The sequence below is a fragment of the Solanum pennellii genome, chromosome 8, assembly GCF_001406875.1.
Source record: "Solanum pennellii chromosome 8, SPENNV200".
NCBI lineage: Eukaryota > Viridiplantae > Streptophyta > Magnoliopsida > Solanales > Solanaceae > Solanum > Solanum pennellii.
The window spans coordinates 8375822-8385366 of record NC_028644.1 but is presented as its reverse complement, the minus strand read 5'-3'; the positions used below and the strand labels follow the sequence as shown (position 1 = coordinate 8385366).

The window sequence follows — 9545 nt, the reverse complement described above, 5'->3', positions numbered from 1 at the left end:
ATTATTATGTTTTTATTTTCATCTAATGTTATATATATTCAAATAATGTTCAAGTGAAGGGCAAATTCGTAATTCAACTTTGAGCTAAGGAGCTTCCCACTTATAATATAATATGATATGATAGGGTTAATGCACAAGTATCCCCTCAACCCATGTCCGAAATTTCAGAGACACACTTATATTATACTAAGGTCCTATTATTCCCCTGAACTTATTTTATTAATAATTTTCTACCCTTTTCGGCCTACGTGGCACTATCTTGTAGGTCTAACGCTGGTTGACTTTTTTTTCAAGCTAGTGCCACATAGGCCGAAAAGGGGTAGAAAATTACTTATAAAATAAGTTCATGCGGTAATAGGATCTTAGTATAATATAAGTGTGTCTCTTAGATTTAGGGCATATGTTGACTGGGTACTTGTGCATTTTCCCATATATATATATATATAAATATAATCTGAATCTACGAATTTATGTGATTTTGCAAAAAGGAAGAAAATTTTGAATCTACAAATTGCTGTGATTTTGCAAGAAAAAGAAGATTTTCAGACAGTGAAGTTAAAAAGTTAGCCGGCCTACGTTCAAATCTATTTCTGGTCACTCAATCAGACATCACCACTTATCATGAAATTACATAGAGTTAGAATTGATAGTTAAAAAGAAACAAGAGTTCTTCACCTTCAAAAAACATCCGTTATGAAATTCAAAAAAATATGTCAAGTAACTCAATATTTTTCGATCATGGTAATAAGAATTTAAATTTTTCCGATGAAACCTTTTTCATCTCCCTTGTAACAAAACTAGATGGAGAGAAGAGGATTACAATTGAAAAATTCATTGAGGGAGGGATTATATTGTTGGAGAGTTGGGGACACTTTGGATCAACTGGAGTGGAAAAAAAATAGGGGTTGCCGTTGGGTGGATGGTGTTTTTTTAGAAAATTCTTTTTTATTTTTTATTAGCTAAATAGACTAAAATAGTTATTTAATAGAGATACATTTTTAAAATAAGATTTTGGAACCCAATGCCACACGTCATCATTTTTAAACATCAATTTGTCATGTCATCGCAAGTGTAGTATACACATATCATATTTTTGGCTGATTGTCAAAAAAATGTCAAATAACTATCAATTTTAAGGGGCATAGGTTTTCAATAAGTACAAATCTTAGTTAAGGTGTTTAAATAAATTATGCGGACAACTCTAACGGCCACAGATGACTTAAGCCAATAGTAATAAGGTATAACTTTATTTTGTGCGTAAGCTTTAGGAAAAAAAATAAGTATTTTTGAGTAACAAAAACTCTTCCAAGAAGCAATATTTTTCCGATGAATTTTTTTTTGCAAAATTTAAATTGTCGCTCTAATATTGTTAAAGTGCTTTCAAATTAATTATCCAAACACAAGCTTATTTCTTTTTTAAAATATTTTTATTCCAAGGATAAATAAAAGAGCAACTTTCCCGTATAGCAAACATAAAAATCGTATTTGTATGTTATAGCTATAGTTTGCATAATTGTTCTCCATAGCAGACATAAATATGTATATTTCGCTATACATATACAAAAGAAAGCAGTTGTACAATTTGTTTTGGCATACATATACAAAAGATAATTTGTATAACCTGTGTTTGTATAAAGCGAGAAAGAGAGAAATACAAAAGAAAAGGAAAAATTACATAAATTAATACATTTTAAAAAATAATTACAGATTTTAGCGATACTTTTTGTTTATTACCATTTATAGCAATACTGTGATAAATCTGTAATATGTATTAAAATTGTATTATAAATGAATTAAAAGCGATCAAGTGAAAAAAAATATTGTTGCTATAAATGGTAAATATTTTATTATTATAACACATTTATGTAAGTTTCCCTTTTCTTTTTGAACTGCTCCTCTTTTATTAACACATATACAAAGTTATTTAGTAACTTTGATTCAGACTATGTAAATCAGTACATGTGTTGATAATAGCGGAGACAATATCTTTTTCAAACCAGTTCAACATCTACAATATTGATGTTATATATATAATAGAGTATAATTTTTTGATAAATGGAGTTCGAAATAAATTGTATACTATATACTAATAGCATAAATAATTTATATTTATGTCGTTTAACTTGTTGATTTATCCACATTATGTTTTTCTTTATTTGAAATTTGTAATTCGACTAGTTTTTTTTAAAAGAATATGTTTTTGAATATATTTTACGATATATACATATATATATATATATATATATATATATGTATGTATCTTTTTTTTTACTTTTTATCTCGAATGATCATACATATGGCACATTGTTGAAAACTTGTACAATTTTACAAGCAGAATTTCGTAGCCATAACTTTTATGGAATCCATTTACAACTTTACCTTAAAATCCATTATTGATACTCAATTTTGTCCTTATACCTTTTAATGCACCCTTTTGTTGTTTTTACTCAGCTTGATCATTAATGGGTTCTTTTCTTTCCTCTTCTCTAAGTCAGTTTTGGGTTTCTTGCTTGGCTTGTTTGGATGATGGTTGCGTATTATTTCACGATGTATTACATTGTATTGTTCTGATGAATATAATGTTTGCATAGATTTGTAACATGTCCCATTATTACATAATGTGAGATACAAAAAAAATTGAAAGATGAACCATCAATTTAAACCAACACCGATAGTCGCAACATAATACAAGAGGTAAGAACCAACAAAACAAGGTCACCCACCACCAGTAGGCAGTACATGTTCTGAATATAAAGTCTAAATATTTATTTGGTTGCTGATGTAAAAGATATATAAAATGCAACCACATATGTGTTCGGTTACTGAATTTCATGTGCTTTTGAATGAAGTCTAAAATTTCATCTGAACTCATCACATTCTTCTTGTTCAACAAAGAAGAGCTCTCACTCCAAAGTAAATACTTTGGTTAAAAGCAATACACCTTTAGCGAAACAATTTCTCATAGTTTGCCCTTCCTCATCCCTTGCACCACCAGCTGACACAGCTAGTGTGCAACCATGCAAACTAATATAAATAAAAAGGATTCAAATTCGTTAGTCTTGGAACATAAGCCTAGCAAAAAGCCCCAGACAACATAGTTATTTCTTCTATGGTGACAAAGAGCTTTAAGGCCTCCATCCCCTTCTTTAATCCAACATCCCCCCCTCCAAGCTGTTAAGACCAGAAATAAATGTCTCAATTATGAAAAAAGTATTTACCCATGCTTGCCCTGTCTATGAAATCCTCTTCACGGTGTTTTCCTCCATCATTTTCATTTCCTTGTGAACTTTTTCAGCATCTTCTTTTTCTTGCCTCAACATTTTAAGTTCAGCCTGGTCCTAGCCAAGCCTCCAAGTATCTTACATTAAATTCTCGTTTGCTAAATCAGATCACCTTTGGAGGGCTTTCTGCAATGTCTTCAAATGGGAAGTTCGCAACAATATAGCTTTATCTCTCTCATTTTGAGGGACATATTTCCTTAGAGATTCATCATATGGATACCAACATATAATAATGTGGCACCACGAAGAAATAGTTATGTTGTCTGAGGGATTTATGCTAGACTTAGGTTCCAAGGCTAATGAATTCGGAACCTTTTCATTTACATCATCTTGCATGAGCACGCTGGAGGTGTCAATTGCAGGTGCAATGTATGAGTAAGGACAAACTAACAGAACTTGCCTCACTAAAGTTGTATTGCTTTTAACCGAAGTATTTACTTCAAAATGAAAACTATTCTTTGTTGCACGAGAAGAATGTGATGAGTTAAGTGTCTTGTACAAATCCAAATGAAAATTTAGACTTCATTCAAAAAACATGGAATTTTGTAACCGCACAAACATATGATTGAATTTTATCTGTCTTCTTCCTCAAAAACAAATAACTGCTTTCCTTTATTCAAAAATTGTACCGCTATTGGCGTTTCACATTTATGGCGTGTGCCCTTGTTTGGATGGTTCTTACGTTTTGTATTGTGTTACAACTATCGATGTTAGTTCAAGTACATTATTTCTTTTGATGGTTTATTCTACCACTACAAAAAAAGGTTTAAAACCCAGAGGTTTAACAGAGTGGGTTAGATACAACCAAAGAAAATTACATTAAATAACGGGGGTTGTGTTACTCTCGGAAAATATGAGTAAATAACAGGATTCGAAACCGCTGCCATTGAAAAGAGAAAATAATAGTCATTATACTCTCAAAATAAAAATAATATGTCTTTAACTCTCCACTATTCCTCCGCCACTCCTCCTTGCTTCTCCGCTACTCCGCCGCCCTCCTCCTAGTTTCTCCGCTACTCTTCCGTCACTCCTCCTCGCTTTTGTGCTACTCCTCTTCGCTTCTCCGCTACTCCTCCGCCACTTTTTCACCATTTAATTTTTTCCTATTTTCTCATGTATTTGAATTTTCTCATCTCAATCTTCACAGTAGATTGATTTCGTTGGATATTGAATCTCTCATTGAAAAGTTTTGTACACAATTCCTGGTTGTGCTCACCAGCTAAGTTCATTTTTTAATGTATGTATAGATGCATGGAGGTAGAACTTTTATTCTATTCTATCTGCTTATTTGAAATCTCGATATGATTGTTTGAGGTTTTTGTGTTGGATTTGGTTTTTATCTGATTATTTGTCAAGCAGATATTGAATGTCTAAACGCCTGTGTTAAAAATGAGTTGTTTTCTTGTTGATAGTAGATAACTCCTCCTACAATGAGCTCTTGTCCATGTCCCCTGCTTGACACTTCTTCACTGCCTCCTGCTCCTTTGCTAAAGCTTTATCCGTGTTTGTAGCATACACACTGTAGAGAGCATTTTAAGTCCTCCATCACCTTCTTCAGGACAAAATTTCCTCCCCCAAGCTAGTAAGACTAGAAATAGTTGTCTCAATTATGTAAAAAAAATTTTACCAACACTTGCTCTGTATCTGAAATCTTATTCATGGTGTTTTCCTTCGGCATTCGTGTTTCCTTGTGAACTTTTTCAGCATCTTCTTTTTTCTTGCCTCAACATTTTAAGCTCGGCCCTGTCCTTGCCAAGCCTTCAAGTAACTTGCATTACCTTCTCGTTTGTCTAATCATACCACCCTTGGATCTCTTTCTACAATGTCTTCAAATGGGAAGTTAGCAACAATATAGCTTATCACTCTCATTTTGAAAGACATATTTCCTTAGAGACTCATCATAATAATCTGGCACCAGAGGAAATAGTTGTGTTGCCTGGGCTGATGAGAATTGAGCAGCAAAATTGTAGAATGTACTAGACTATACAATGGAATTATCGGCTTCTAACAGACTCTAGGCTAACTAACTTGAGGACTTGTACTGTTGCAATTAATTAACTTGACACATCAGCTTCCACATTCCACCTTAGCTAACACTTTCGTCTTCTTTAAACTTGCATCAACTTTGAAACTGCTGCTTTTGGAAGAGGTGTGGAACTTGCTTGACAAACATGTGAACTTTTAGACTAAGGTTCTTTTCCATAAAGTATATTGAGTACAAATATAGGATTTTAAGAGTAAAGTTGTAGATGTTTTCAACAATGTATCTTATGTATGATCATCCGAGATAACATGAAAAAAGGAAAGGAATATCATTAAATATATTCATAATATTTTATTTTCTAAAAACATAAACGATTTATTTATATGTTTTTTATTTTTTCTTTGATTCATAAAATCACGGCTCCGCCACTTTTTTTACACATATCGAGTCTAAATCAAAATTACCTAATTCATATGAACCTGTAATGAAAATAATCAAACCACATTCACAGAATGCAATAACATGTATGCATTTATTTCAAAGCCAATGTGAACAAGTTAATACTAGTACTGAGTAGATATACAAAGAAACAAATTCCCACAAAAAAATTAACTTATGTAGAAAAAGATCACTTACTTCCAAATCGATAAAAATGAAATGGATCTAAGTGATACAATATCATCTTTGTCCATATATAACATTAAAAGATGTTCCACTTCTTGCTAGTAGACAATCAAGATTCAAGTTCTCTTTTGCATATTACTTTTTAAAACAAGGTTAGGAAACCGATATAAGATAATAGAATGCAACAAAGAAATAGTTTTTTTTTTGACAAGTGCTATAAGGGAAAATAGGAATAAAATATCTGGAGTTTGAATCATGTGAATGAACATTTACCCCTTGGTTGAACAAAATTTGTCAAGATGTTACGTTTCAAATAACAAATGGATAAATTTAAAAAACAAAAGTTTGTTGTAAGTGCAAAAACACTTGAGATCATACTTTGGGAGCTTGAGGAAGTATACAAAATGCTTGAGGAAGATTAAGTTTTAGCACATAGAACAACATTATGCATTAAACAATCAAACTTGAGGATTTACAACGACCATTAAGCACACTCCCTCTTTCTAACTCTTTTCACATGTACTTTATACATATCTCTATACCTTTTTGCGTTTTCCTATCAAACATTATAGTTATGGTAGGAAAGAAAGGCCTGATAAAAAGGACATAGATTTGATCTGGAAAAAAACATACAATGACAAGTGTCATTTTCCTGCTGTTATTTTGAAGTTGCTAACTATTCTGAATCTGGAAACTGGACACCAATTCGCTCCTTAATTTGTGGCCTACATGAATTCCTTTCTTTTGGTGAAGCACATTGCAATCTTCACTAAGAAATTGATGTGCACAAGGGAGAAAAACCACTGATATCTGCTCATTCATACACATAAGACATTTCCTCTCCACATTTAGAACATTAGAGCCAGAACTTTCTGCATAGGCTACTAAACCCTTTGTCATTTGTGGAATTCCTTGTTTAAGTGCCTCTATTTTTGATCTTTCGTATTGGAATATCAACTGAGAGATTTCACTTGCATTTTTATCTTTACCTTTTCTCTATAATTATCTCGCTGCACTTTTCCGTGAATACGGAGTTGTTCTCTTTCAACTTTCAGAGAATCAGCTTGTTGTGAAAGCCTTTGTTTCACCTGTTCCTCCTGCTTCAATAGGACCTGAGCTTCAAAATATTTACAAATTTATTTCTATAATAGAAGGAATATCAAATAGCAAGTGCATTATCAATAGACTGAATAAGTGAATGCTTGACCACTATTATCGGAGGCGATAAGTAAAAAAACAACTAGTCATGAACAACCTGAACACTCTAATACACTAACTATATTTGTAAAATAACATTTTAATCAACCAGACAAAAAGGATTAATTACTAGAATAATAATATCTTAAACTGGTCCACAAACTTGTTGGCTTTCTGTTGTTGCTGCTGTAAAGAAGTTTTTTCTTGCTTGAAACTAGATAAATCCTTCTCAAATAAGTGTTTCTTTACGTCCGCTGCTTGACACTTCTTTATTTCCTCCTGCTCCTTTGCTAAAGCATTATCCATATTCATAACATTCTCATTGGTGGAGAGCATTAGAGCCTCCATATCCTTTTTTAGTCCAACATTATCCAGCTCCAAAGTTTTAAGAAGAGAATTAGTTGTCTCACTCATGAAATTAATATTTACCTGCGCTTGCTCTATCTCCATAATCCTCTCCCCATGGTGTCTTTCTCCAACATTTCCTTTTCCCAGTTAACTTTTTCAGCATCTTCTTTTTCTTGCCTCAACATTTTAAGCTCAGCCTGGTCATTGCCGAGCCTCCAGGTAGCTTGCATTACCTTCTCATTTGCCTAATCAGATCACCCCTGGAGCTCTTTCTGTAATGATTTCAAATGGAAAGTTCACATCAATATAGTTTCATCTCTCTCATTTTGAGTGACATATTTCCCTAGAGACTCATCATATGGATACCAACATAATAATTTGGCACTGCAGAAGAAATAGTTGTGTTGTCTAGGGCCTTTTTGCTGGACTTGGGCTCTACGGATAACGAATTCTGGTCCTTATCATTTACATCAGCTTGCATATGTGGCACTTTGGAGGTGACACTTGCAGGTGTAATGGATGAGGAATGGCATGGACTATCAGAACTTGCTTTTGCTAAAGGTTGATTGCATTTAATGTAGGTTGTTGCTTTGGAGTGTGAACTTTTTGTTGTTGCACCAGTAAAAGATAAGTTCAACTTCTTGTCCAAAACAAAATTTTCCCAGGCATTCATGTTTGCCTTAATATTCTTCCTCGTACAACTTCCGTAGTTCTTCTCAAACTTAAATGTCTTTCGCATACGCAAATCCTTCTTGGAATTTAAGGAACTTTTACCAGCCACCGTTTTGTCTTCTAAAATTGGTCCTTTTGATTTAGCCTCTGGAAAAGGTTTGGAACTTCCTTTTCCTTTTGCCGCTTGACAAACATTTGAATTTTGAGATTCAGGTTCTTGAGGGGTTGTGCTAGCAATAGGAACTTTGGATTGCAAGGTTTCAACAATTGGGGAAAAAGGTTTTGACAACTGTTGTTTATCCAAGTTTAATTGAGTATTATTGGAATTCTTAGTCTTTGATTGGGGAAGATTCAAACCATATGAGCTATCACCTAGACTTGCAACCAGATGATAACCTTTCATTGTACATGCATGTATCGGATTCAAGTCCAATATTAACAGCCACCACAATGCTCTACAACTGGCAAACCTGGATCAACCTCCCTCAGCACACATACCATATCTAACAATGTGTAATTAACCAAACTCGGTAAATATTCAAATACAATAGGTTTACAAATACCGAAAACATTTTCCCTACTCAATAAAGCCAAGGCACCATTAACAACATTTGAGACTGCGTCTTTGCTTCCATGATAAAGACCACTCTGTATAATAACCCATTCAGCAACTTCCTCACTATATCCACACTTGAAAATCCTCTTGACTGCACTCTGGAAAATTGTGGACAAATTTTGGGTTAAAAGCTCCAGAAGTTGAGTAGTTATCATATCTTCCCAATCTGTATCTGGTTGCATTTTCACTTCTAGTTCCGCATCAGACTGAGAACACCCGCCCTTTAATGGGTCGATCTCAAAAATTCTATCTCCTTTCGACGCTTCCTTTAATAATTCATATTTTGGAAATTTTGTTAGACATGACACCGGTGAGTTAGTAAGAGTTCCCAGAGGAAGCTTAGGTACGAACTTCCTCTTGTTCATGTTTTCTTTTTCCTGGTCAAGAACCACCAACGATTTTTCATTGACATCATCACTGATGTTATCATCAACCATGTTGATTATATTTTTTGTGAGTGCTATTTTTGTTGTACTTTGATCAAAGTTTCTAGTCACAATTTCTGGTCCTGCAACAAAAATTCATTCTAGTGATAATATGGTCGTGTGGGGATTATAAGTTAAGATAAACACATAACAACAATAGAGAATTAGGGTTTCAAAATAAAAGGAAAAAACCCACATTGCATTGCTTATTTGATAGGCTAAATAACAAAAAAACAAAATTGACAGGTTGATAGCCACAAGAACAACTAACTCAGTGAACACAATTAAGCAGAAATCGTGCATGTGGAACTCCTAAAGACAAGATGACATCAGTTACTCAAATAAATTAATTCTGGTAAAAGATCACTCAAATGAATCGGGTTGGGGGGGGGGGGGGG

At 33.5% G+C, this 9545-nt stretch overlaps 1 pseudogene; it reads right to left on the bottom strand.

Moving 5' to 3' along the window:
• Positions 1–6552: 6552 nt before the first annotated feature.
• LOC107028297 lies at positions 6553–9159 on the bottom strand (annotated as a pseudogene).
• Between the last annotated feature and the right edge of the window lie 386 nt (positions 9160–9545).